The 26,019-nt window shown below is 40.1% G+C and overlaps 1 long non-coding RNA gene across 1 annotated transcript; it reads left to right on the top strand.

Moving 5' to 3' along the window:
- The first annotated feature begins 3,587 nt into the window (after positions 1-3,587).
- On the top strand, positions 3,588-4,042 carry LOC111894034 (uncharacterized). The gene is made up of 3 exons (XR_002851071.3): positions 3,588-3,664; positions 3,733-3,837; positions 3,909-4,042. It is a non-coding gene; the product is annotated as an uncharacterized LOC111894034 (long non-coding RNA).
- Positions 4,043-26,019: the final 21,977 nt, after the last annotated feature.

The raw sequence follows: 26,019 nt of genomic DNA, 5'->3' as shown, positions 1-26,019 counted from the left end.
TTACCAATTGGGAACATACTTTTAAGAAACTACAATGAGTGTAGTATTCAAGTGATTCATACATTTTACATATACATCTCGACAAATGAAATGCTTTCAAAAGAAGTAAGGTCTTTATTATCGTAAATCTGTTTATACCAAGTAATGTGAGACATTTAAACTTCAACGTACTCGTATGTATGCATTTCAAGTCCTGTATTATATACCATAATCTCTTGGAGAGAGAGCGTGATACTTGTGTATAGATCTATACGGGATTGACAATCCCGCACCTAAACTGTTAGCTACAGTTAGACCGGCAGGTCTGGGGTGACAAATGTCATAACACTACAACACCTGAAGAATGTTGTTACAGGCCATCAGTGTCAATAGTATGGTTATAAAACTCACATAAAAGTATAAAAACAAGTTTGATTTACGAGGTTCATATATGCATTTCAGTTTTCCATTTTGTTTTTAATACAAATTTCGTTATGATTATTCAAGTATGGAAAACACTAACGCACTCCAACACGGGAAACTTTTCAAATCATTTATAGAAAATATTGGATTTTCTGAAAACCTCGTCATCGATTTACTATCAAAAAGGACATACTTTTCAATGCAAAACACTTATGAACTCACCAACACTACAAGAAAAAGACCCTTTTACGACGCGCAAACCACGACACTCGTTGATTTATGTTACGCAAAGGAGAGTGACATTAAAAAAATGTCATCTCTTCAAAAAATTGAAGGATAGAAGACACGCATTATTGCATGCCCTTAAGTTAGTGTCTAAAAAAAACGCGGAGGGCACCTATAATAAAATGCGCGTCGTCTGAGGATGTCGCTTTATATTTTTTAATGGAACGCGCGTTCCATCCTTTAATAGTGGGGAAAAGAGGGAAATGAAATTCTGAAAAAAATTAAAAACCCGCCTTCCTTTTTTTCCTTTACCTCTTGCCCTAATTATCGACGCTCCTTCCTTCCCCCTCCCGACATTGACTTCCGCCTACTTCTTCCATTGCACTTTGACCATCGTTATTTGCCATTCCCGGTCGTCGACGTCGATCAAGGCAAGCATGCCACTAGCCGACAACCTTCACTCTCTCCTTCTCCTTTTCTCTATAAACCCTAATCTGCCTCCACCACTACCGAATCCCTTTTGTTTATCCTAAAGGAATAACGCAACCTAGCTCGTTTCTCAGATCAAGTACTCCGGCGTGAAGTTAAGAATTGAGGGTCCGCTTCAGGTTTGCATCCTCGCTGACGTGCAAGTATCACATCCTCGCTTGTACATTGTTTATTTCGTTTTAGACAGGAATATGTTTACCCCCAAAAATATTGAGCTCGTTCATATGTACATTTCCACACCATCATCACAACCATGGTGGTCGCAGCCATTATTCACGCCACCATCAACTCCTTTCATAGTTTCTAATAAAAAATTTCTCCGATCTTGAAAATCCATCGCAGAACTTCAAAGAACACAAATCATTTACGTTTCCATCTCTGTTTTCTATTGAAGATGTTCTCGTTCTTCATAATTTTCGTGCCAATTTTACAGTCAAACATTGAAGGTTATCGTAAAGGCTCTAACTCAATTCCGGTATAATTTCTTGCTTCACTTTCAACTTGGTTTTTAATTGGTTTTGTGACGAAATTACAGTGTCCTTGGTTGTGATTAAAAGGTTGTACATTTGCTAATACCTTTGCTTTTAGATGAGCACCAAGTGCTCGATGAAATTCCTCAACGAGATGTTTATTGGTTGGTTTATTTCTTGAACATGTTTTTCCTTTGATTTCTTGATTTTTCTAATATATGGAGCAATTCCTCTATCATGTTAACCTTACTTGTAAGGTATCCCATTTCTTTTTATTATAATGTTATTGTACAGTATAGGAATGAAAGAAGCCTAGATGAATTGGGTTTAAATATTTGTGATACGACTTCTCTGGAATGGCCAAGAGCTCACTTGTTTAGAATTTTTAAACATTGACATTCTGTACACAAACCAATTAAAGATCTTGAGCTTACAGGGGTTTCAATTTTCATAGTTTTCATTTTCATATTATATATATACACATTCCTTTATCTGTTTTGATTCATCTATGACACTTAGACTTAAAACTTTTTCCTTTTGATAGATGGCTGAATACAGAATATCAATATATGGAAGCAAGAAAAGTGAGTGGGACAATTTGGCAAGTTGGATTGTAAACAACGAATTATATAGTGAGAATGTTGTCTGGTTGATTCAGGTGATGTATTACTACAATACAATGATACATATACATCATATACTCATTTTCACCAAATCTTTATACTTTAATATCAACTAACATTATAATTTATATGCATACTTTGTGTTGTTCAGCTACCCTAGCTTTACAACATATGCAAAGAAATGGGTATTGTGACATCATTTCAGACCATTCTGGATAATGTCTTCCTTCCACTCTTTGAGGTTACAATCAATCCAGATTCACATCTCCAGTTGCATGCATTCTTGAAACAGGTAACACCACTCAAACTTAACATGTCACATAATCGATCACACCATATGCGTGTGGTGAGGATTTCCCCAGAGGAGAATTTCCCAACCAACACTCGTGTGTTGGTGAAGGTCTGGCTTCATGGGTCCAGCAAAATCGATCTCTTAAAGAAACCGACATTGTTCTCTGGTGACTAAGTATATTTCCTTGTTTTTTTAATCAGGTTGTGTATGCTTTTCGTACAATATTTTCTTATATGAAAATTTGCAGGTATGTATTTGGGATAACTCATGTTCCTAGGTTGGAAGATTGGTTTGTGATGCAAGTGGAACGGATTGGGTTTATGCTTCAGGTATGTATGTTTTTAATTGGTTATGTATGTTTATTTTATTTACAAAAAACTAAAATATATATATAAATGTTTTGGTTTTGCAGCCACATGGGTTCTTTAACTGCTCTCATGCAGTGGATGTTCCCCCTAGTCCTAGAGCTTGTGAGTCAGATGTGAAGGAGGGCCATGTGAAAGAGACGATTGCCACCAAGTCGGTTTCAAATGGGTTGATAGCCATGCTTTGAACATCCATTCACATGTTTGATTTGTAAGATAATGTTGTGTGAATATGAATGAGTACAATCGTTGTTTGCTTTTTAAATTTCCAGATTTTAGAACACTTAGTTGCTCAACTATCTATCTTGATGAACAAGCTACCATATATGTATATGATAATAAATTTTGGTATCAGAAATGTTTGGGATAAGAACACCTCCTCCAAGCTAAGCTAGCTAGTAAGTAGTAAGATATGCTGCTGAGTTTCATACCTGTTGAAAACTAGTGGTAATTAATTAGTGATAAGAAAACTAATATTATAACCCTAAAAAATAAAAATAAATAGATATAAGGTCATAATTATATCTTATTTCAAATATATGTGAGTGTGTCTAAGTATGTAAGTGTGTGCAAACCTGTATTAATTTCTGTGTTGATCCCAATGTTAACAGGGAGACTGTAAACAGAGGAAGATTTTATGTCCAGTCAAGGTGCAACAGAGTTCTAGGCAGAAGTTGAGATTCTTTCAAATTTGCATCTCTATCACCTTGTATCCTTGGATATGTAGATGAAGTAGTGGAGTAGCGAATTGCAGATGATGATGTCATACTCATCAAAGGAACTAAAACAACAGGGGTTGTATGTGATTTAATATTTCTTTATTTTTTTTAATATAAAAGTAATTAATTTTGTGACAATTTGAACAGGTGTCGATAATTCTGAGAGGTGCTAATGACTTCATGCTTGATGAAATGGATAGGGCGGTACATGATGCTTTATGTATTGTCAAAAGAACCCTCGAATCCAATATAGTAAGAAAAAAGAAAATATTAATTTTTAATTTTATTTATTGATTGATAATTTATATTATTGTTGTTTTTAGGTGGTTGCAGGAGGGGGTGCAGTTGAGGCTGCTTTATTTGTGTATTTAGAGTACCTTGCTACAACTTTGGGGGTCCCGCAAACAGCTGGCGATTGTAGAATTTGCTGAGTCATTGTTGATAATTCCAAAGGTTTTTATTATTATTATTAAAATTTGAAAAATATATAATTTAATTTCTTATGAATGGTGATAATTTTATTTTTTGATAATGCTCAGGTTCTTGCTGTGAATGCTGCAAAGGATGCGACTGATGCTGCTTTTGGGTTAGATTTTTATAGTGAAATACCGAAAATGCCCTTTTACTGATGCTGTTTTGGGTTTGATTTTTCAGCTATTAGGAGAAGGTGCTCCATCTGATGCATCTTTTTTAAGTGGATCAAACATTAAAACAGAAGAGAAATCTGTAAAGTCCAATTTCACATCCTTAAAAAAGAGTTATTCTTCTTGAGTTGATGTCGTTGATAAAAAGCTTGCAAATGATGACACGGTTTCCTGGTCCACTTAATTAGTGACAATTTACCTTTTTGCCCCTCCCCCATACCAAAAAAAAAAAAATCATCAATTCTGTTCTGTACAATATGAATGAGAAGTTGAAACATTAATGGTACTGTTGATGATGTTTAATGATTTGTGAACTAATAGGTAGTTTTTATTCCAATTTCTTAGATAAGGTTTTAATATTAATATTTCTAATTTAATTAAATGTAGTTGAACACAAACTAAAAACTCGGATAATCACAGAAAAATGTCTTGATGGAATATGGATTTAGGGTTTCATTGCTTGTTTATATACTTAACAAGTGATGTTTTTCTTCAAAATCCAGTTGTAATGGCTGTTGTTCGAGGCAGTTCTTATATCATAGGACATAACTATTTGCTTAAATCCATATATTGTAACAGGTGCAAAGAGATTTTGAAGAATTGCCTTCTGAATCATTTCGTTCACTACGTGATTCTTTAAATGTAAGTAAATATAAAATACTTGTACCCTTTTGTATCTATTAATGTGGTGTCTAACAGTTGGAGTTATAACTGCAGAACTTGTTGAAAACATTTAACAAGGGTAACCTTTTGTAACCAATTTGCCCTTGTAAAAATAAGGGCAAGATTTTTTTTTATGATTATTGCATTATAAATTGATGTTGAGTTTTTGCAAAAACTTTATAGGGGCATAAACTTTTTTTTTTGTAAGATTTCTCTCTCTTTTTTCATATATATTTTTTATTTTTTTATTTATTGTTTTAAACTAAAATTCCTTAAATGTTTTTTTAGGTGTAGGTATTATTGCTCGTGATGGTGTTGCTGGATTATATAGAGGTTTTGTGCCAAATGCATTAAAAACTTTACCAAACAGCAGGTTTAATTTTAACTTTTTGTGCCCTTAAAATTTAAATCCTTGTCTATTTTTCTTCTTTTTCTTTATTAAGTTTTGTCTGGATATTAGAAAAAAAAGATATGAAAGGAAAAAAGTTGAGGGTAAATTTGTAAGAAGTTAGGAGTTGATAGGGAAAGCTTCGTTTTCTTGACTTTCTATATTAGTTGGTATACTGATTTCTATTTATTTTGTTTTTATTGATTGTGATAACTTACATTAGGACATCTATCAAAACTCAAAAGGTGGAGTAAAATTACTTCTCTGCCCTTATTTCATAAAATTAATCATATGTCAACCAAACCCATAAAGATTCACATCCAAACACCCTTAGTTGCTGACTGATTCCCCTATGATTTGAACATAGTGGATATTATCTGTAGCTTTCTATGATGTTATTCTTATGCATACTATTTTGATTTTGATTTTTGATTTTTTTGTTTAGGTTGTCTGATGATGAATCATGTCGGATTTGGGATGCTAGGCATTCTCAATTCATAAGAAGGTATACTTATGAAACCATACATTTTTTATAGAAATATCTTTTAGTATAAAAATCAGCATTCTGATTGTGATATATTTTTAGGATAATTTTGTGGAATCATCTACAAAGCCAAGTATATCATCAATTCCAACATTAAATGTGGCTCCATTTTCTGTTACCATTAATAATCATGTCCAGATTGATAATATTACCTTTAAAGGTACATTACTTATAGGCTTTTAGGATACTTCTAACACAATGGATTTATTTACTAATTGATGCAGCATTAGGTGGCTCAATAAGGAAAACAAACAGAGAGTTGATGAGTACATATATACTCGGATGATACAAGAAACTGGTTGTCAGCAGTCCATGTAAGTTTCTTGGTCCTTTAAAATGTTGGCAAGGTGGGTTATGCCTTTCAAGATCTATTAGAGATGTTGGGGAGTTCATTATTCCAGTTCCTCATGTCAAACAAGTGAAGGTTAGTTTAGTAATTACACTCAATTTATTCCTCTTTTTATTAAAATCTTTTATTTATTCATGATCTTCAGCTATCTTCTGCTTGTGGGCGGCTTGTAATTTCAAGTGATGGAGTCTTGGATGCTCTTTCCACTGAATCAGCTCCGGAATGTAGTCGCGGATTGGCTCCAGAATCAGCAGTAGCACAAATTGTCAAAGTACGGAAACAAAAAATGTCAAACTTGTAATAAAATATTATGCAATGGATTCTCTTTTTTGTATATGATATTTTGTATGACATTAAATTTTATGAAATGGATTATATTTTTCGTATATGATATTTTATTTTCTATTATGAGGCATTAAATGCAAATTTAATTTGAAAATTAGTAAATCTATAAAAAATATTTTTTTTTAAACATTTAAAATTATGATACGCAAAAATGTGTGTCATCTTCATTTATGACATGGCCTTTCTTGACAGGCGCTTTCTTGATACGCATTGCGTGTCATTAACACGCGCGTCGTGAGGTTACGACACGCGAATGCGTGCCGTCTTCCTTTATGACAGGGCCTTCCTTGATACGCATTGCGTGTCGTAAACGCGCGTCGTAACTACGCGTCGTAAATGAGCGTCGTAAATGCGCGTCGTCTATAGACGACGCGCAAAAGCGCGTCGTCTCTCTTTATGACAGGGCCTTCCTTGACGCGCATTTGCGCGTCGTCTGAGCCTTTTACGACGCGCAATGAGCGTCGTAAAAGGCTGTTTTTCTAGTAGCAACTTAATTGTTGACACTTTTTCGAAACCACTTGTATTTCTCAGGGAATCAGTAATACAGGTAACCACCAGCTTTTGGAGAAGGAAACACTAAGGATGTTTTATTATTGAACATTCATCATCTCATTGTAATATTCTTTTGCTAATATGTATAACGCAACAACATACGTTTTCATTATATATGTGATGGTTGTGTTACTTTCTTTACAATATTCAATGGTTGTGATACTACGTGAAGTCATCCACCCCCGAATGTTTCCGCCATTCTGGTTTGGGGGTGTGACAAGATGCCTTCAAGGCACAAAAAAATACAATGAAAAGAAAGTTTGTAGCGAATACCGACACATTTCGTACAAATGGAAAATAAAAATGGATTGATCACTCGTGCCACCCAACACAAAACCAATGAGAAAAACACAAACGTAGTCCTAATGAGGTTACCATTTCTCCCTAATAAACTTTTCGGCAAGGTCTGGAGAGTTGCAAATCTTGATCATGGTAAGTAAGAGGCCTTATAGGATCATAACCTTTCCCTCAAAATGCAGAATGCCTAAGCTCTTAGATCTTGAGGTGACGACCCCGATTTTGCTTAGAGGAATAAGGCCGGAGTACAACTTCCCTTGACCCAAGGCTTAGAACAAATCCCCAAAGCGAAAGCTTTCAGCTAGGAAAGAAATCCTAACGAAATGAACCAGCCAGAGTTCACACCTACATACTAACTAAAGCCTTGACCAACAGAGGCTAACCTGAGGGGGAGCGTTGAGCCCGTCAGAACCAACGCTCTAGCCCCCCAAAGATGGTTAAACACACAATACACACGACCAAGACCCTCAAAGGCCAACACTAACCTCTGAGAAAATCCAAACCAAGGTTGGCCAAAAAAAACTATTCAAGACGACAAAAAGGGGAGAGAAAAGCGATAAACAACAAGCAAACTTAACATACAAAAAAACGCAAAGCACATATTGTTTAACCCGAAAACCCCCTAGATTTTAAAATGACCACGTAGGGCCAAAGAAGACAACCAAACATTGTTTTAAAAATTGTTTGACAAGCACCATGAAGATGCAAATATTATGTCAAACATGAAGCAGAAACAAAGGGTAAAAACCATCACTTATTGGGGGTGGAGGAAGGTCCGACATGAGAAGCATCACCTTCAGAATGGCCTTCCTCTGAGTAAAGATCATCACACATATGAAGAAGGCACTCTATGTCAAACTCACCCAGGTGAAGGTAGGAGGCAAAGTTTATCTCCATGAAAGATTTTATAGCATCATGCATCACCTGAGCATGCTCCGCAGTAGCCTCCGATTCCTCAAAGACAAACTTTACAGCGACAACTAGCTCCCAGATCACCTGTTTTCCGTTCTCCACGCCGGCAGCCATGCATGCCACCTTCATCCGTTTCACCCTCGTCGCAAACTCAACACTCTCAACAACCTTATCCACCACCCGGAAAACGCCTTTATGAAGCAACCAACCCAAGTTCTCCTCCTCAACTCTTGTCCTTGCAACCTCCTCCTCCAGCCTCTTGTGATAACACTCCACTTGGACCTCCAACAACTTCTTCTCCTCCACCAAGACCTTGATCTGCTGAGAAAAGTGCTCCGCTAACCCATCCAAAGTAGCCACTTGGTCCTCTAAAGAAGCCTTCTCCTCCGCCAAAAGATCATAATGCCTTTCGAATGACCGCTTTTCCCCCTCTAAATCTAGCAACCTCGCCCTCAGATCATCTCGCCCGGCCTTGACTGACACCAACTCGCTAGAACTAGAACTGCCCTGATGAAGGCGAGAGGCATTCATCGTCATGTATGAACCAACATGTGCAACTATGTATAAAAGGTTGTTTGAAAGATGGGAATTAGAAAGAAGCTCCAAGGCCTCGATGGTAGCAGGAGGAAAAGCATGGCAACCCCAATCATATGCTGCCGCATGCTGTGAAACTAGAGACTCCCGGGTTATCCCCCATCCAGGCATATATATGGCCAGCGCAGCCAGAGGAGTAGAAGTAGAACCCCCGACAGTGTCATCCCCAGCCAAGAGTGGGATCTTGGGGTCTGGAAGACCTTCGCAAACATGGCTTGAGTCAAAGCAAAGAGCATCCTCACCAAGAGCAAGATTCTCCACCGACTCTTCTTTAGGTCCACGAGGCAGTTCAGTTGCCCCTTCCCTCGTCCCCTCTGACTATTTCGGAGTGTCATCATCATGGATGTCAACCACCACTGTGGCTTCCCCCAGAAGGAAGTCCACGTTCCGCCTCTTTAGCAGGAGTCGACCCAAGGAGCTGACATCAACAGACTCCACAAGTTGTAAATCCAGCCAGGAAAGCCATCGTTTGGAAGCCGCACGAGTGTTACACCAACTCAATCCGATCGACGTCTCCTCCTCCTCCGTATCAGAAGGCATATGGTGTTCACGAGAAACAACACCAACAGGCACATCAACCAACACCTGACCAATAGGAGGAACAAACCCGGGCAGAGATACAATGTAACGACCAAAAATTTGAGCCAACTTTAAACATTTTATTTCATTCAAAACCATTGAGTTCATACATTTGTTTTCAAAATAGTTTAAACATCAGAGCATTTCCCAGAACCATATCACATAAGTCATAAAACATGAGGAGCGGTATGATCACGCCTTCGCCTTGCCACGGTCTCCTGAAGTACCTGAAACAATACACTGAAATTGTAAGCCCGAAAGCTTAGTGAGTTACCCCCAAAATACCAACCACAATAACATACACATGACATATCATATCATAAACAGAACAACCATGCATATCGAGTCTACAGTATGACTGGTCCGCCTGCACCAGGCCTTCAGTCCACCCGGTCCACTCTCTCTCTGAGTCTACAGTATGACTGGTCCGCCCGCATTGGGCCTTCAGTCGACCTGGTCCACTCTCTGAGTCTACAGTATGACTGGTCCGCTCGCACCGGGCCTTCAGTGTGTCTGATCCACTCTCCAAGCCTCGGTACGTCTGGTCTGCCCTCTTGGGGCCTTCAGCCTATCTGGACCGCTCGTCGGGCCTTCGGTCTAACCAGTTCGCCCTGGGTATGTTGGCCTACAGCACAAAGCAGGACCCGCCTCAACCCAACCCCAGTCCAACGACCATGTGCACATAAACATATAATCATATAGCAATTCACAACTAATCAACCGATCTAGCAGATCACATAACATAGCAACATCCTAACCAGGATACCGACCTAACCGGTCACTAACATAGCATCATCCTATATACCAGGATACCGACCTTAACCAGGTCGCTAACATAACATCATCCTATATACCATGATACCGACCTTAACCAGGTCTCTAACATATACCATCCTAAATACCAGGATACCGACCTTAACCAGGTCTCTAACATATACCATCCTAAATACCAGGATGCAGACATAGCAAAGCAATAACATAACAAACAACTATCTAGATTCCCATCCGATAAAGGGCCGGCCTTGGTGCCTTAGACCCTGTCGATATAGTGAGGATAACTCACCTGCAGCTGCCTACTTGAAGAAATAAGACCACGCTGCTTCGACCACCAGCACGAACTTCACCACCGATCATTACCAAATAACCAAAACCAATAAACACCAATAATTACCAAAATACCCCTGGAAGACAAGTGGTCAACCCTTGGTCCAAGTCAAAGTCCTCAGTCAAAGTCAACCTTCCTAGTTGACCGTACTCGCCGAGTCATCCCGTTGACTCGTCGAGTTCCTATGCTCAGAACTCCCCAAGCCACGACTCAACTCGCCGAGTCGCCCAAAGACTCGTCGAGTTCAACAAGCTCTGAGTCCCTTCTTGCTCAACTCACCGAGTCATCCCTCGACTCACCGATTCACAGCTCAACCAGAAAAGGTTAGGACTTCACGACAAGACTCACCGATTCCAAGGAAATCTTCAACAGACTCGCCGAGTTGTTCTTCCAACTCGCCGAGTCCAAGCTTATCATCATACTCCTTGCCGAGTCACCCATGCGACTCGCCAAGTTACTACGCGACTCAAAGTCTGATCCATATCCCGACTCGTTGAGTCATCTCCCAGACTCGCCGAGTCCATTCGTGACATCTTCATTCAGACGATCACAGGCCATTCCATTGCTTCCAATACATAGATCTGGACTCCTAGGGTCAGATTCACACGTAAAGTTTCCAACTTTACGTGCATGCAAGTCTCAACAAGCTCCAACAAGCTAAAAATGAAGGTTTAAGGCAGGGACACTCTCAATCAAGCCCCAAAGCTATCACTTTCCAGATTCATGAGTCAAGACCAGTCTAGATCTGTAGTAGCAACCTCAGATCTGAACCCAATACTAAAAAAGAGACTCATATATGACAATTTGGCCCTAAAACTTCATCTATGAACAATCTAAGCACAACAAAGTCAAGGAAACAATTTTTTACCTTCAATCTGATGCCAACAAGCAAGGAAATCAGATCTTCACTCCTCTATGATCCCACCAACTCTTGCTTCAAGTATCCCTCTTCTTCAAGCTCCAAAACACACTTAAATCCTGCTCACTCTCAACTTAGGGTTTGAAATCGATGGGGAAAGCTTATGGACGTCAAAGGGAGTGCTAAAGAGGCTGGAGTGGGGCTTAAGGTTCCTTATATAGGGTGCAAACCCTAGACATTAGGGTTTCTCATTCCAGCACGGACTCGTCGAGTCCAGCCTCCGACTCAGCGAGTCCGGTCACTTAACATGTGCCCGACACACGCTTAGACTCGACGAATTGCAGCTCCCACTCGCCGAGTTCCTCTTTTCCAAACTTACACTTTACCCCCCTGAACTCTTGTTTCTGACTTGGGGTGTTACATACAAGAAGAGGACTGATAAGGGCCAAGGCACGGTCAGGACTGACCGGCAGAGGGAGCGTCTCAACCAAGGGCACTTCCCGATATTGGTAGGTGCCCTGAAAGTGACCCCTCACCACCATCTTGAAGGTAAGGATCCTCTCGTGACCTGCAAATAAGACACAAGCTAACATAGTTCGCAAAACAAAAGAAAACAACGAACCAAAAAAGAGGGGGGGGGGGGGGGAAGCACTCACTGTAACAACGTGATGTCAAAACAATTTTTCATTTTTCAAGCACAATAAAACTCATACAACATTCTCATAATCTCATGTTTATCAGATGTCATCAAAATAAAACATATCCCAGAATCTCAAAAACATAATCTTCTGCCAGTGTGTACAAATCATGCTGACGCCTTCCCACGATCCTTGGTAGTACCTGAAACAAATATCACATAACACGATAAGCATAAATGCTCAGTGAGTTCCCATAAATACCACATACAACACATAAGCCGCTTGAGGCTATAACTCGGTATGACCCTTTGGTCAATGTGTCTTAGCGGGACCCTCCAGTGTCGTAGCTCGTTGGACCCTCCGGTCCGGTCTAGCTCGTTGGACCCTCCGATCTGGTCTGATCGAGGACCCTTTGGCCTCATGATTCGTTGGACCCTCTGGTCCGGTCTATATAACACATAGCATACATATAACACATTGCACATCAATCTCAGACATACACATACACATAACACATAAGACCCTCCAGTCTGCACATAGATACTACTCTAGGTAATGTATAGTAAGAAGACTAACCTCGGTTAGCAGGTAATCGACAAGCACTCGAAATTTGAACTAGCCTCCGCCTAACATACAAGACAACATCTCAATCATTATCCATCTTATTACTCTTTATACCTTAAGTCCACTTTTCCTCTTTTGACCTTCAGGATGGGTAAAAGTGATGGGTTTTGAGCATTCTAACACTTCCTAAGTGTACATGCAACCCTAATAACCTTGAATCTATGTTTTCTCTATATACATGCAAATTTCTTTTTCAAGGTTATTTTCTAACTAGCATGGCATGGGGAATAAATAAAATATAAAACTAGTAGAAATACATACCTTGATGTTGCTTGGATTCCTTCAAGACTTTGTGAGCCCAGCACCCCAAATGTTGTGCCTCAAATGCTTCACACAACACCACAAAACTTGGAATAACTTGAGAGAATACTTCTAGCACTCAAAATCGGTTATGCTCTCTCTAGTAACACTAGGTCCCGATTTTGCTAGCCAAAGGGTTCCTTTTATAGTGGTGTCACAATTAGGGTTTCATTAAGAAGACCCATAATTGTCATGACTCTTCATTTCTCATGACCCATGGGTTTGTAACTCCCATGGACTATCCATGGAGCTCCAAATGGTTACATCCATAACCCATAAACCATGGATAATTAATCCACCATAAAAGAATTGATGATTGTCATAATCAACTCTATATATTTAATTAGTCTCACTTTGATCACCAAATTAATACTAGATTAATACTTGATCAATACTAATTAAATAACACTATTATTAATATATTAGCACTTATAATATATTAATAATCATAAGTGCCATATTCTCTCATTTAGTCTATCCAAGTATTGCAATGCCATGCAACCCAAATGGACCACGCCGGGTCGGATCAAGTACATACCAAATAAAGTTATGGACTTAGACACTATATCCAACAGTCTCCCACTTGGATAAGTCTAATAACTATATTTGCAAATATGACTTCAAAATCCGACTAGCAATCGTAGCTCTTTCAAAGTCTCTCGGAACTGAGATGATGATGATACGCCATTTAAGATAAGTGATCATATAATCCTCTGCTCTCATGATATCAGCCGGACAAACACATGGAACACGGTCTTACTTATTGTCCAGCATTTTTTTCTCGATCTCCGATTTGTTTCGACATAGAACTAAATTGAACACATCAATTAGGTTCTGACCGGGCCCGGTACATAGGTCAAAACCAAATCATCGAAGGGCCCAGAAATCGCTTCTATTTCTAGAAGGAACAGATAAACTTCGACTGATATGCTTATACTAACTATTTGTTGAATTACTTACAAAGGCACGTTTTATAACATCGAGTTACCAATGCGTTTTCGTACAATCAATGAATAACCAACTCATAGTCAACAACTCATATCTCTAGGTTTGAAGATTTATATGATATTACCGTCTCACGATCACTCGAGATAAATTCCATGAAATGATGCAAGTGAGCGTGGGTTGAATCCAATACTCAGCCCTTATGAGTACTCATGAATGGTGTAGCAACCATTACATTGTTTAAAGCACTTTAGACAAATCATACAAGCCAAATTCATGACAGTCTTGAATCAATACTTACTTCAAAAGTTTGACCGACTGTGGATGGTTTGAATAATAACATGATTATTCTGGAAGTAAAAAACATGCAAAATTGAAACATAGTAAACAATCAACACAAGATAGTAACACCTTACTCATAAATAAATAACAAATTTTGTTTATCATCAAATGTCAATTACATTTTACAAGTTTCAGGAATCTAATTATTGAAACTAATATCATCCTTCAGCCCAATGCGCCTTGCATGCTGTAAATGCTTAACCCTGCTCAGTCCCTTCGTGAGGGGATCTGCCGGGTTCTCATCTGATGATACCCTCTTTGCCACGAGGAGTCCTTCTTCTATTCTATGTCTGATGAAATGGTATTTTTTGTCAATGTGCCTAGATCTCCCGTGTGACATCCTCAATTTCACAGCCAGAAAAGACCGATTTGTTTATGCTTTGTTTTTAAAATCAGAGTAATCGTTTAAAGAAAATTGTTGCGGAATTTGTTCCCAAAAACAAAAATATGATAACCATTTATCCAAACATTTCTCAAAGAGAATGTATTTTCATTAAATAATAAAACCTTGGGATGTCATGTTCGATACAGACCAAAAGCATAAACAATATAAAATAGACCTTACAATAGTTATTTATAACTACTGATCTATAATCCAAAATCTCTCGTCAAGTCCACCAACTTATACCCTTGTGCCATTACCTGTAATGAAAAGAAAACTGAGTGGGTCAGGCTTGGGAGCCTGGTGAGCATTAAGGGTTTTCAAACCACAATAATATAATAATTATATTTAATCAGCAAACAATCAACCCAATTACCCATCCCCATTATCGTCTTAAGGTTTTACCCTAAGAACCAACTAGCCTTCATTCATTTATTCCTAAGGAATTGGCACGAAATCCATTGCTGCCAAAGTTTATTTATCAAGTACTAAATCCATAGCTATCAGGCGCTAACTCCATAGTCACCAAGGCTCACTTAACAAGCGCTAACTCCATAGTCGCCAAGGCTTACTCAACAAGCGCTAACTCCATAGTCGCCAAGGTTTACTCAACGTGCGCTAACTCCATAGTCGCCAAGGTTCATCAAATAGGCACGAAGTCACATCGTCGCCAAGGTTTATACAATAGGCGCTAACTCCATAGTCACCAACTATCCCATCTACCCAAGTTCTACCCAACATTTTCGTAGATATAAATACTTACATAGTTTAAATCATTTAACACTTGTATAAAACATCAATTCCACGCCCATCTCAAATAGACAAATAATATATAAACACATAGCACGTATTTCATAGCAAATACTTCATATTTATGTGTTAGAAAAAAAAGTAACTACACACTCACTTGATTAGAAGATGATCGGACAGCACTACGGCTTGTAGAAGTAGTATTCTTCGGTAGATCTGGAAGATCTTCACAAAAACCGGGCTCCTCGCGGGCAGAGCTTCGGCTCGGGAATTTCACTTCTCGGGATCTTCGGGGCCTCGGGACTTGCTTCGGGGCTCGGGAATGATACCGGGGCTTCGGGATATTTCTTGCACGAAAAACGATGCAAAAACACGAAAGAAAGAAGAGAAATGAGCAAATGAATCGGATGCACTCGACTCCCTTTTATAGGGTCTGGAACTTCGAATTACGCTGAGCGTAATCTTAGGTTACGCTGGGCGTAACCTGGATAAGCCCGGTGACTCCCCCCTTGGATAATATCGAAAATTTATATTTAAATTTAATTTCGAAAATATTTAATAAACTTCAAAAATTCATATTTTCCTCATACGAACTCCGTTTTCGACGTTCTTTATATCCCCGCGTAGGTGAGACTACACTCTACAACTTTCGTTTAGACTCCGTCGGCTAATTTTGACTTTATTTTGATTATTTATTTTTAGTAGGTCAGGACAAGAAAACTTCGTTATAAAATCATAACTTCTTCATCTGACGTCCGTTTTCGCCTATCTTTTTATTGTTTTACTACAATTAATGAGATCTTCGATTCTCATTTAGATTGTTTCAGCTAAAACCACTCGGTCTCAAATCGAGTATTCGGGCTGCATACCGCTAAGTCGAAACTTCGAAAAATCATAACTTCCTCATACGAAGTCAGATTTGGGCGTTCTTTTTATGCACGCTCATGGTTTAACGAACTCTACAACTTTCATTTAGATCGCTAAGGCTAAATATCACTCTAACGTAAATTCACTTTTTACGTCATTCAGTGTCGTGGCGGTTCTGTCGCGAAACTTCGACAGGTCATAACTTCTTCGTTATAACTCGGATTTCGGCGTTCTTTATATGTACGGAATCCTTGTAGCATATACTACAACTTAGTTAAGATTATTCATCCTAAATAATATTCTATTAAAAAGTCATTTTTGACGCTTATCGTCTCTAAATTGACTAGCCCTGATCTACGGGCGTTACATCCCGTGATCTCTTGGTTCTTTCGCCAAAGCAACCGCACTTTCACTATCACAGAAAATTTCCATTGGCTCCTTTATAGCTGGTACAACTCCAAGGTCTCCGATGAAGTTCTTTAGCCATATCGCCTCTTTTGCTGCCTCGCTTGCTGCTATGTACTCTGATTCACAAGTTGAATCAGCTACTGTCTCCTGCTTGGAACTTTTCCAAGTAATCGCTCCTCCATTTAGGATAAAGACCCAGCTTGAATGAGAGCGGAAATTATCCCTATCAGTTTGAAAGCTAGCATCACTATATCCTTCCACTCTCAAGTCATCACTGCCTCCGAGGGTAAGGACCCAGTCCTTAGTCCTCTGCAAATACTTGAGAATGTTATTTACCGCTGTCCAGTGTGCCTTGCCAGGGTTCCCTTGATATCTACTGACCATGCTCAAAGCAAAGGCCATATCAGGGCGAGTACAAGTCATAGAATACATGATCGAGCCCACAGCGGAAGCATATGGTACACGATGACTACTTGAGCTTTCCTGGATACATTTCTGGTACACGATGCTAAACATGTTGCGATCCTCAAACTAAGCGAGGTTGTGTTTTTGTCCCATGATTTCACTAGAATAAGGGAAGCCACAAATACATTATAACGTGTATTGGCTCAACTAAACATTTGGGTCCTCATGGAATCATCAAATATAATACTAGCATGATCCCTAATTGCTTTTACCAAAATTTTCTAATTTAGCCCTAGCAATTTTAATGCAAAATTTTCAAAAATTATCAAAAATTAACTAAAATTTTAACTAATATAACCAACCCCCTACCCCACACTTAATTTATGCAATGTCCCCATTGCATATCATGCATGATAAAGAACAATAAAAATAAGGAGAGAATTGGAACAAACTCCCCTGGGATAGTAGTCGCGAGGTTAATCTTCTTCATGTAAAGCTCCAACTTCAGCTGACTTTGGCATGGGAACAGCGCATCCATGCCTTGGGCGTCAAATCTCATGTGGTTGACAACTCTCAATATGTGGGAAAAAGCATCTTGGAAACGCTCGGAAAATTATCTTCAAAAATATAGACAATGCCAACGTCGAATGGAATCAAATCGTCAACTCAAATATAAAAAGAATAAGTAACTCGCCGAGTTTTATGTGGAGACTCGCCGAGTTGAATCGTTATACTCGCAGAAATCGTGATTTTTTGCTTGGACTCGTCGAGTTAGTATTATGCACTCGACGAGTTATTGACTCTGATCAGGTCTTTTCTTCTTTCTGCCTCAGCTTTAATTTTGTGTTCAAGGAGAGTATCAAGGTAATACAACTCCTCATTTTCTTCAGGGACGAGACTCTTTTTAATTTAATATAAACATCGGACTCAACATATCGCTCAAAATCTTCTAATCTTCTCGTAAACGACTCGACCGCTCACTTTAATTCCCTCACGCTTTAAGAATTCGTCACCCTAGCTTCTAAAAAGATCAAAGACAAAACCACGTAATAAAAAGGAAAACAAACATCAAAATAAAAATTCCTATATTATCCCTAAATACTAGAAGTTTAAAAGAAAAAGAGAAGCAAACTCTAATGACGGGTTGCCTCCCGCAAGCGCTTCTTTTTGTGTGAGTCTTTAGCTGGACTCCCAACTTAATAAACTTCTAATAAATTCGATGCCCATCCATCCATTGCATTAAATATTTTCTTTGGACCAATTTGTAAAATTCGACTCTTTGCTTCAAAAATTGGCCAAACGAGCTTGAATTCATAAAACCCAAGAATATTGACAAGAGTTGGGACCGGTCGGGTACTAATCAGAAATGGATCGCGTTTCAGAACTTTCTCCAAAGTTGGAATCGTCACCCCATGCTTTGAAACACAAACCGGAAGAACAGGGGACCATGTCGTGGTAATGGTCAAACCACAACTTGGTTCCTGCAATTCAGCTTGTTCTTGTTCTTCGTCCGACCTTTCTGCTAGCAACCTTTCCAGCTCCTCCAAATCTTTTTCTGGATTAAATTCTTCATCTTGTAACTCAGATGTCCCTTCTGTGTTGGGCAAGATGTTATCTAACCATCTTCCAAATTTCTTCAAATCTTCATCTGAGTCATACCCCTCATCTTCTTGCTCAATTTCCTATACTACATCCTCAAGAAAAGCATCAAAAGCATCGAGATTTGGAAAATACATAATAAATAAAAATTAAAGTTCAAATTAAACTATATAAAAAAATTAATCAATAAAATAAAAACGATAACAATTAGCAAATAAAATTAAATATTTGAACCGTTCCCCGGCAACGGCGCCAAAAACTTGATGTGTGTGAAACCAACTAGTTTTAATCCTACTAACTTGGACACAAAATAAACACACGAAAGGCAGTGTACCTATCGATTAGTAATATAGTTCAAGCAAGTAGGGCATCAAACACAGGGAATGGTAAACAATTAAAAGAAATGCTAATATTATCTAAATAAAACAAGTAATAGAAAGGGGGTTTCTCTAGTTTTGCAAGACTAGAAACTTAAACAATTAACTAAAACGTAAACTAAGAAACTAAGAGCTAAGCAAATAAAAATCAACTAAATTCAATAATAAAGAGGACTTCTGTTTAGTTCGACTCATTTGTTCCCATGGATGATTTCAATGTATTAGATTAATTCTTCATTGGCTACCGACTAAGATGATTAGTTTCATGTTCGCTATTACTAATCCTTAGGAAACAAATTAACTCAAGCAGTGGCCAGTTGTCTAAATTAACGGATTTCCTAGTTATTAATTCGGGTTAAATAAGACTTGTAATGGTTAATTAAATTGGCCCTTCAATTAACCTCTTGTTGATGTTCATCAAACAATCTTACACATTAACTTACCTATCTTCTAGTTAATTCTAGTTTCACGTTCGTTATTCCTAGACATACAACTACGTGGTCATAATAAATCATATGAAATTAATAACTAAGAGATGTTCATACAACTTAATTACTGATTTATTAACAGAAGAATAGTTATTTTCAACACATAAGGTTCTTTAACAAGCTTAACAAAACATAATTACCAATTAAAATTAATCCTACTCAAATAATCAATCCATGTTCACAAAATTGTCTACCCTAACAGAAGAATAAGTTTTTAGCTCATGATTGCAGTAAACATAAACTCAAAAACGAAATCAAAATATGTAAACATGATTCAAATCAACAAGTTACTAAGAATAAACCAAAATTGTCTTGATTCTCTTCACAATTGAATGTAGGGTTGATTCTTCAGTTCCTCACGACCTAGCAGCACTTCCAATCGTTTCTCAACCTCCTAGGGTTTCTCTCCATGCCAGGGTATCGATCTGAAAGTCCCTTTATATAGATTTTCACAAAACAGAGGCTACTCGGCGAGTCCAGTGACCTACTCGGCGAGTCCGTCACTTAAAACCCGTGTACGGCAAGTCAGCGCGTCCATAATCGCGAAAGTTCGATACAACTCGCCGAGTAATCGACCCTACTCGCCGAGTACGCTTCGAATCAGCATTTTATCAAAACACGAAAGTCGTCCGAAATTGTGTCTACTTTTCAGAACATTTTGAATCTCGTCAATCGGAGTTATGGTTCATGAGATATGGCCAAAACACTGACGAGGGGTCAAGCTGTCCAACAACATCCTTCTTTCTTCAAAATCCAAGATCCAAGCGTCCAATCGCCAATTCCGCTTCCTTTTCCATCCGAGCATGTAATTGTTGCTAAAAAATGAAATTATAAACTAATTAAGCACCTTTGGTTCATTATTTGAGATAAAATTAACATAAAGTATTAAGATAATGCATGAATTTTATAACTAAATATACTCATATCACAAAGATTCCACCTGCGACATGCTTGTTTCAATCCATAAATGGATTTTTCAAGCTTACACACTCTATTAGGGTATTTTGGATTGACAAAACCCTCTGGCTGAGCCATGTAAACATCCTCAGCCAACTTCCCATTAAGGAAAGCGGTTTTGACATCCATTTGCCATATTTCATAGTCATGAAATGCAGCTATGGCTAACAACACTCTAATAGACTTAATCTTAGCTACTGGTGAGAAGGTCTCATCATAGTCAACTCCCAGAGTTTGAGTAAAGCCCTTCGCAACCAGTCGCGCTTTATAAGTGTGTACTTTCCCATCCATGTCAGTCTTCTTCTTGAAGATCCAATTGCACCCAACTGTCTTACAACCTGGTACATTCTCAACCAAGTTCCAAACTTGATTGTCATACATGGACTGAATCTCGCTGTCCATAGCCTCCTTCCATTTCGCAGACTCAGGGCCTGCCATGGCTTCCTTATAATTATTAGGTTCATCCAAATCTATCAGTGTACTATCACTGATAAATGTATCACCTTCAGTGGTGATGTGATAACCATAATAAAATTCAGGTGTGTTCCTTACACTAGTGGAACGTCTTGGAGGTACAGACTCATCTATTGGCTCAACAGGAGTTTCCTCCTCAGGTTGGCTGACAACATTTGAGGTTCCTTCACCACTTGACTCTTGAAGCTCTTCAAGGTCAATTTGCCTCCCACTGTCCCCTTGGCTTATGAATTCTCTCTCACGAAAGACTCCTCTTCTTGCTACAAAGACCACATTATCATTGGGTATGTAGAAGAGGTAACCAAAGGATCTATGTGGGTAGCCAATGAAAATACACCTCTCGCTTCGGGGCTCAAGCTTGTCATGAGTCTCACGCCTCACAAAAGCTTCACAACCCCAAATCTTGATGTGGTCCAAATTGGGCACTTTCCCAATCCACATCTCGTGAGGTGTTTTGGCAACCTTTTTAGTAGGGACTAGATTAAGGATATGGGTGGCAGTCTTTAAGGCATACCCCCAGAAAGAGATTGGTAACGAAGCTCGACTCATCATGGAAAGAACCATATCCAACAGGGTTCGATTGCGCCTCTCAGCTACACCATTCAACTGTGGTGTCCCAGGAGGTGTCAATTGTGAGACAATCCCACATTCCTTAAGATAGTCAAGGAACTCAATGCTAAGATACTCTCCTCCCCGATCGGATCGGAGCATCTTGATGTTCCTGCCCAATTGATTCTCAAATTCGTGCTTAAACTCTTTGAACTTGTCAAAGGTTTCTGACTTATGCTTGATTAAGTAAATATATCCATATCTACTGTAATCATCAGTAAAAGTCACATAATAACGATTAGCATCCCTTGTAGCAACTCTGAAGGGCCCACACACATCCGTGTGTACAAGGTCCAACAAACCTTCACCCCTATCACAAGTACCTGTGAAGGGTGACTTTGTCATTTTTCCAAGTAAACAAGACTCGCAACTATCATCTGACTTGAGGTCAAATGATTCCAAGACTCCAGCCTTTTGGAGTTGGCCTATGCGCTTCTTGTTAACATGTCCAAGCCAACAATGCTACAAGGATTGTAACACCAAAATTTCCAAAAAACAAAATTTTCATTTAAATAATCATTTTAATATTAAATACACTTATTTTATATCTTATTCACATTCGAATTACAAAACGTAGTTTCATTTTCATTATAATAGAAGACCAGGATCCTCCAAAACACAGCTCTATCTTCGGTGTGTACAATCGAACCGTTGCCATCCCGTGTTACTGTAAGAACCTGAAATAACATAACATAAACAACGTAAGCACGAAGCTTAGTGAGTTCCCCAATATACCTTACGCACATACGCCCTCCGGCCCGGACCTTTCAGTCCACATAATATTGCCTTCCGGCCCGGATCTTTCGATCCACATAACATTGCCTTCCGGCCCGGATCTTTCGATCCACATAACATTGCCTTCCGGCCCCGACCTTTCGGTCCACAAGATAATCGCCTTCCGGCCCATACACATATATAACACATAATACAAATACTCTAACACATAAAGCACATATATCACATATCATACCTGACCTTTCTGTCACATAATACCTTGCCTTCCGGCCCATATATAAGCATGTATATCACGCGTAGCAACTAACTTTCCATTCATAGCATATAAACATAACACACAACATACTTGACCTTCCGGTCACACAATCAAACCCTTCCGGGTGAGGTATAGTGAGAAGACTCACCTCGCGGTCACTGGGAGATAGCAACTCCCGAAATCCCTTGCACTTGATCCTCCGAGCTTCAAGCTCCTTGTCTCATCATATATCCCTTTTTAGCACTTCTATCTTCCACGTTAACTGACCCTAAGAAATCACACCAATCAACTCTGGTCAACAGTCCATTGTCAGCTCGACTGGACTCGGCGAGTTCCCTGGCGACTCGGCGAGTCTGGTCGTCCTTCAATCCTCTAAGTTTCCCCTTCTACTCGTCGAGTATCCTCTTTGGCTCGACGAGTCACTCCTGGAAGAATCGCGGGGCCACCCCGACTCCACTCGCCGAGTCTGAAGAACAACTCGGCGAGTCCCAGTGAATCTTCAAGCTACTCGCCGAGTCTGATCATCCGACTCGGCGAGTCCATGCCATGCAGTCGATCGAACTGCTTCCTGAGATACATATTTTCCCGAAATACACACTCATGGGACTTCTGGACCTCTAATCATCCTACTACTAGGGTATAAACTTTTGTATAACAACATAATAATCCATCAAATCACCAAATGGGTTTCATAAACCCTAAAATCGTGTACACATCAAAATAACAGGAATGATCCGAAACCTTACCTGAAAATATACTCTCTGTGTCCCCAAACCTCAGAACTCGACCCCCTTGCTCTTCCTTTGGCCAAAATCCTTCCTCTTCTTGCACCACAATTCCTTCAAAGTCAATAATGGCCTTCAAGTTTTGCTCCAGATGCCACGGTCGTCTAGGGTTCTCCACAACCGGCCAAAAGACGTGAAATGACGACATAACAACCCTTAAATACGACCCAATACGAAACGGCTAGGGTTTCTGCTGAACAGCGTCGACTCGCCGAGTCCATACCTGGACTCGTCGAGTCCAGTCGCGAACCCGCGACCAAATCCGCGACCCTACTCGGCGAGTCTGGCTCCAACTCGCCGAGTCTCCCCTTTAAAACACCCCAAAATGCAATTTAACAATACTTGAGATTTTGGGCTGTTACAACTCTCCCCCACTAGAATTAGACTTCGCCCTCGAAGTCTCACTCTGAAAATAGTTCTGGATGCTGCTCCCGCATCACACGTTTCGGCTTCCCTAACACTTCCGATATCTTCCGAGGTCGCTACTGAACCAATACCAGAGATACCTCCTTGTTCCTCAGAACCTTGATCTTCCGATCTCCGACGGCCACTGGCCTCTCGACGTAACACAGGCCCGCATCCACCTAATCGTTCTCTAGTAGAACCACTGCTGACTCATCCGCTATACACCTCTTCAACTATGACACATACCAGTGTCATGGATCCGCCCCAATTCCGTTGACAGCTCCAAACGACAAGCCACCCTTCCTACCTTCGCACCTTCACGAAAAGACCCAACATACCGGGGCCCCCCATTTACCCCTCTTCCTAAATCGAAGCACCCCGTCAGAAATACGAAGTCGCTGACCTGAATCACATGCTCGTAACGGCGTCTGCCTGCATAACCTTCCTGTTAACTCTAGACAATCACTAACTCTCTTTAACCTGCTGAGTCTGCTTTGTCAACTAAAATACGAACTCTGAACTGCTCATCACTCTCTGTAATCGGAAATTACCCACGATGCACCCTGCTCCAAATCTCAACGATCACTCGACCCATAAGGGTTAGGAAACCCTGAACCACCGGATCCCCGATCCAAAGCCTACTTTGCCCATTCCGGACCGACTGAGAGATCCGTTCTCCCTCTCAGATCAACTCTCACAAGTTCCCCCTTGACATCACATACACATACTGAACTAGTCCCAACACCCGCAGGTGGAAAGACCCGATACACTGATGATATCCTCGAACATCTCCCAAGATGAACCACTACATCCACCCTACACTCTGATCAGATTCACACTGAGAATTTAAAATTTTCTCTCTCCATGCATCCCTTCTGAGCCTCAACAGACATCCCAACCGGATGGGTTCCTACTCCACTGCCGCGAACACGATGCTCAAAACCATACTCGAAATACTCTAACTATAACTCTGCTCTGCAGCTTTCACTTTCGTGAACTTGCACCCCATTCGGAGTTACATACCCTCCTCTTTTCCTTTTCCACGGAACTCTCTTGAACATAATGCCACTCCAACCGGTGCCACGGTGCTTGTCCCAAGCGACACCACCCTTTTTGCGTAACCGCTATTCTCATACTCTGGTTCTCATTGCAGGGCTCTCAATCCCATGCACTCTCTCCACTCGTCGAAATCACTGCCTCCGCTAAACAAGATCAATAACCCGGGGCCAGACCTTCCAATGCAATCACACTGCAACATACACGATCCGCAATCTCAAACTGATCCAGCAATACCAACAGAGTCTCCAGCATGACTGGACCGACTCTCATAACACATACTAGCCACTCGAGGCTATATCTCTATGGGTCCGTACACCCAAACTCTGCGAACCCTCGGGTTCTAACTCTGGGAACCTTCCGATTCCAGCTCTAGAAACATGCACAACATAATCCCGTGGGATTAATGCAGTACAACCCATCACGTACCTCAAACGTGCCAATACTCTGATCGCAAAATTCCGATTACTTACTCAAGCTTGATCCCGACCTCCTCTCAGGCCTCTACAATCAAATGCCCTAGGTTTGTATCTCGCCCCGCATATCCAACACTCGTTCTCGTCGGCCTGTACTTTGCGCTGACAAACACTGCTGAATCCCAACAGCTAAGCACCCTTACATACTCATCGATCTCCCGGAGAATTTTACAATTCTCCCCCACTAAAGCACTGACTAACTGCCACCGATCGTCATTAACGACCTTTCAGAACAATCCTGCACAAAAGAACATTTACCCACTGACTGCTTCCCACAAGCATAAGCAACCCTCAGCAAAACACGTCTCCTCCCTGATTAATCCACCCAAAAGAATCCGATCTTTCAATTATCCACTTCACAACTGCAGATGCTACCCGTCATTCAACCCAGTGCCGCATCTCCACTATCAACCCTCACGAACGATGACCAACGGAATTCCCAAGCAATAACCCATAACCAAACCCACCACCTGCCAAATGTTGAATATCGCATCGAAAACCACACCAGACACCAGCACAAACAATACGCCACAATCAACGCAAGCTACTCAAGACATCAAGAGAGCATCACACCCGCAGCTGCCTCCGGCACTGCTCCGTCTCCCTCTGCCGCAAGCCAATAAGCACAACCCTGAGCCCTTGGGGCTCCGCTCCATCTTGTCCTCCTCCTGAACTCCTCGAGGTGGCCGGTGCTAGAGCCTGCACCGGTCCTGCAGAAAGTTGTG

This window comes from Lactuca sativa, chromosome 7 (assembly GCF_002870075.4).
Source record: "Lactuca sativa cultivar Salinas chromosome 7, Lsat_Salinas_v11, whole genome shotgun sequence".
In the NCBI taxonomy this organism is placed as follows: Eukaryota; Viridiplantae; Streptophyta; class Magnoliopsida; order Asterales; family Asteraceae; genus Lactuca; species Lactuca sativa.
Note: the sequence above shows the minus strand (reverse complement) of the source record. Positions and strands in the feature narration are given on the sequence as shown.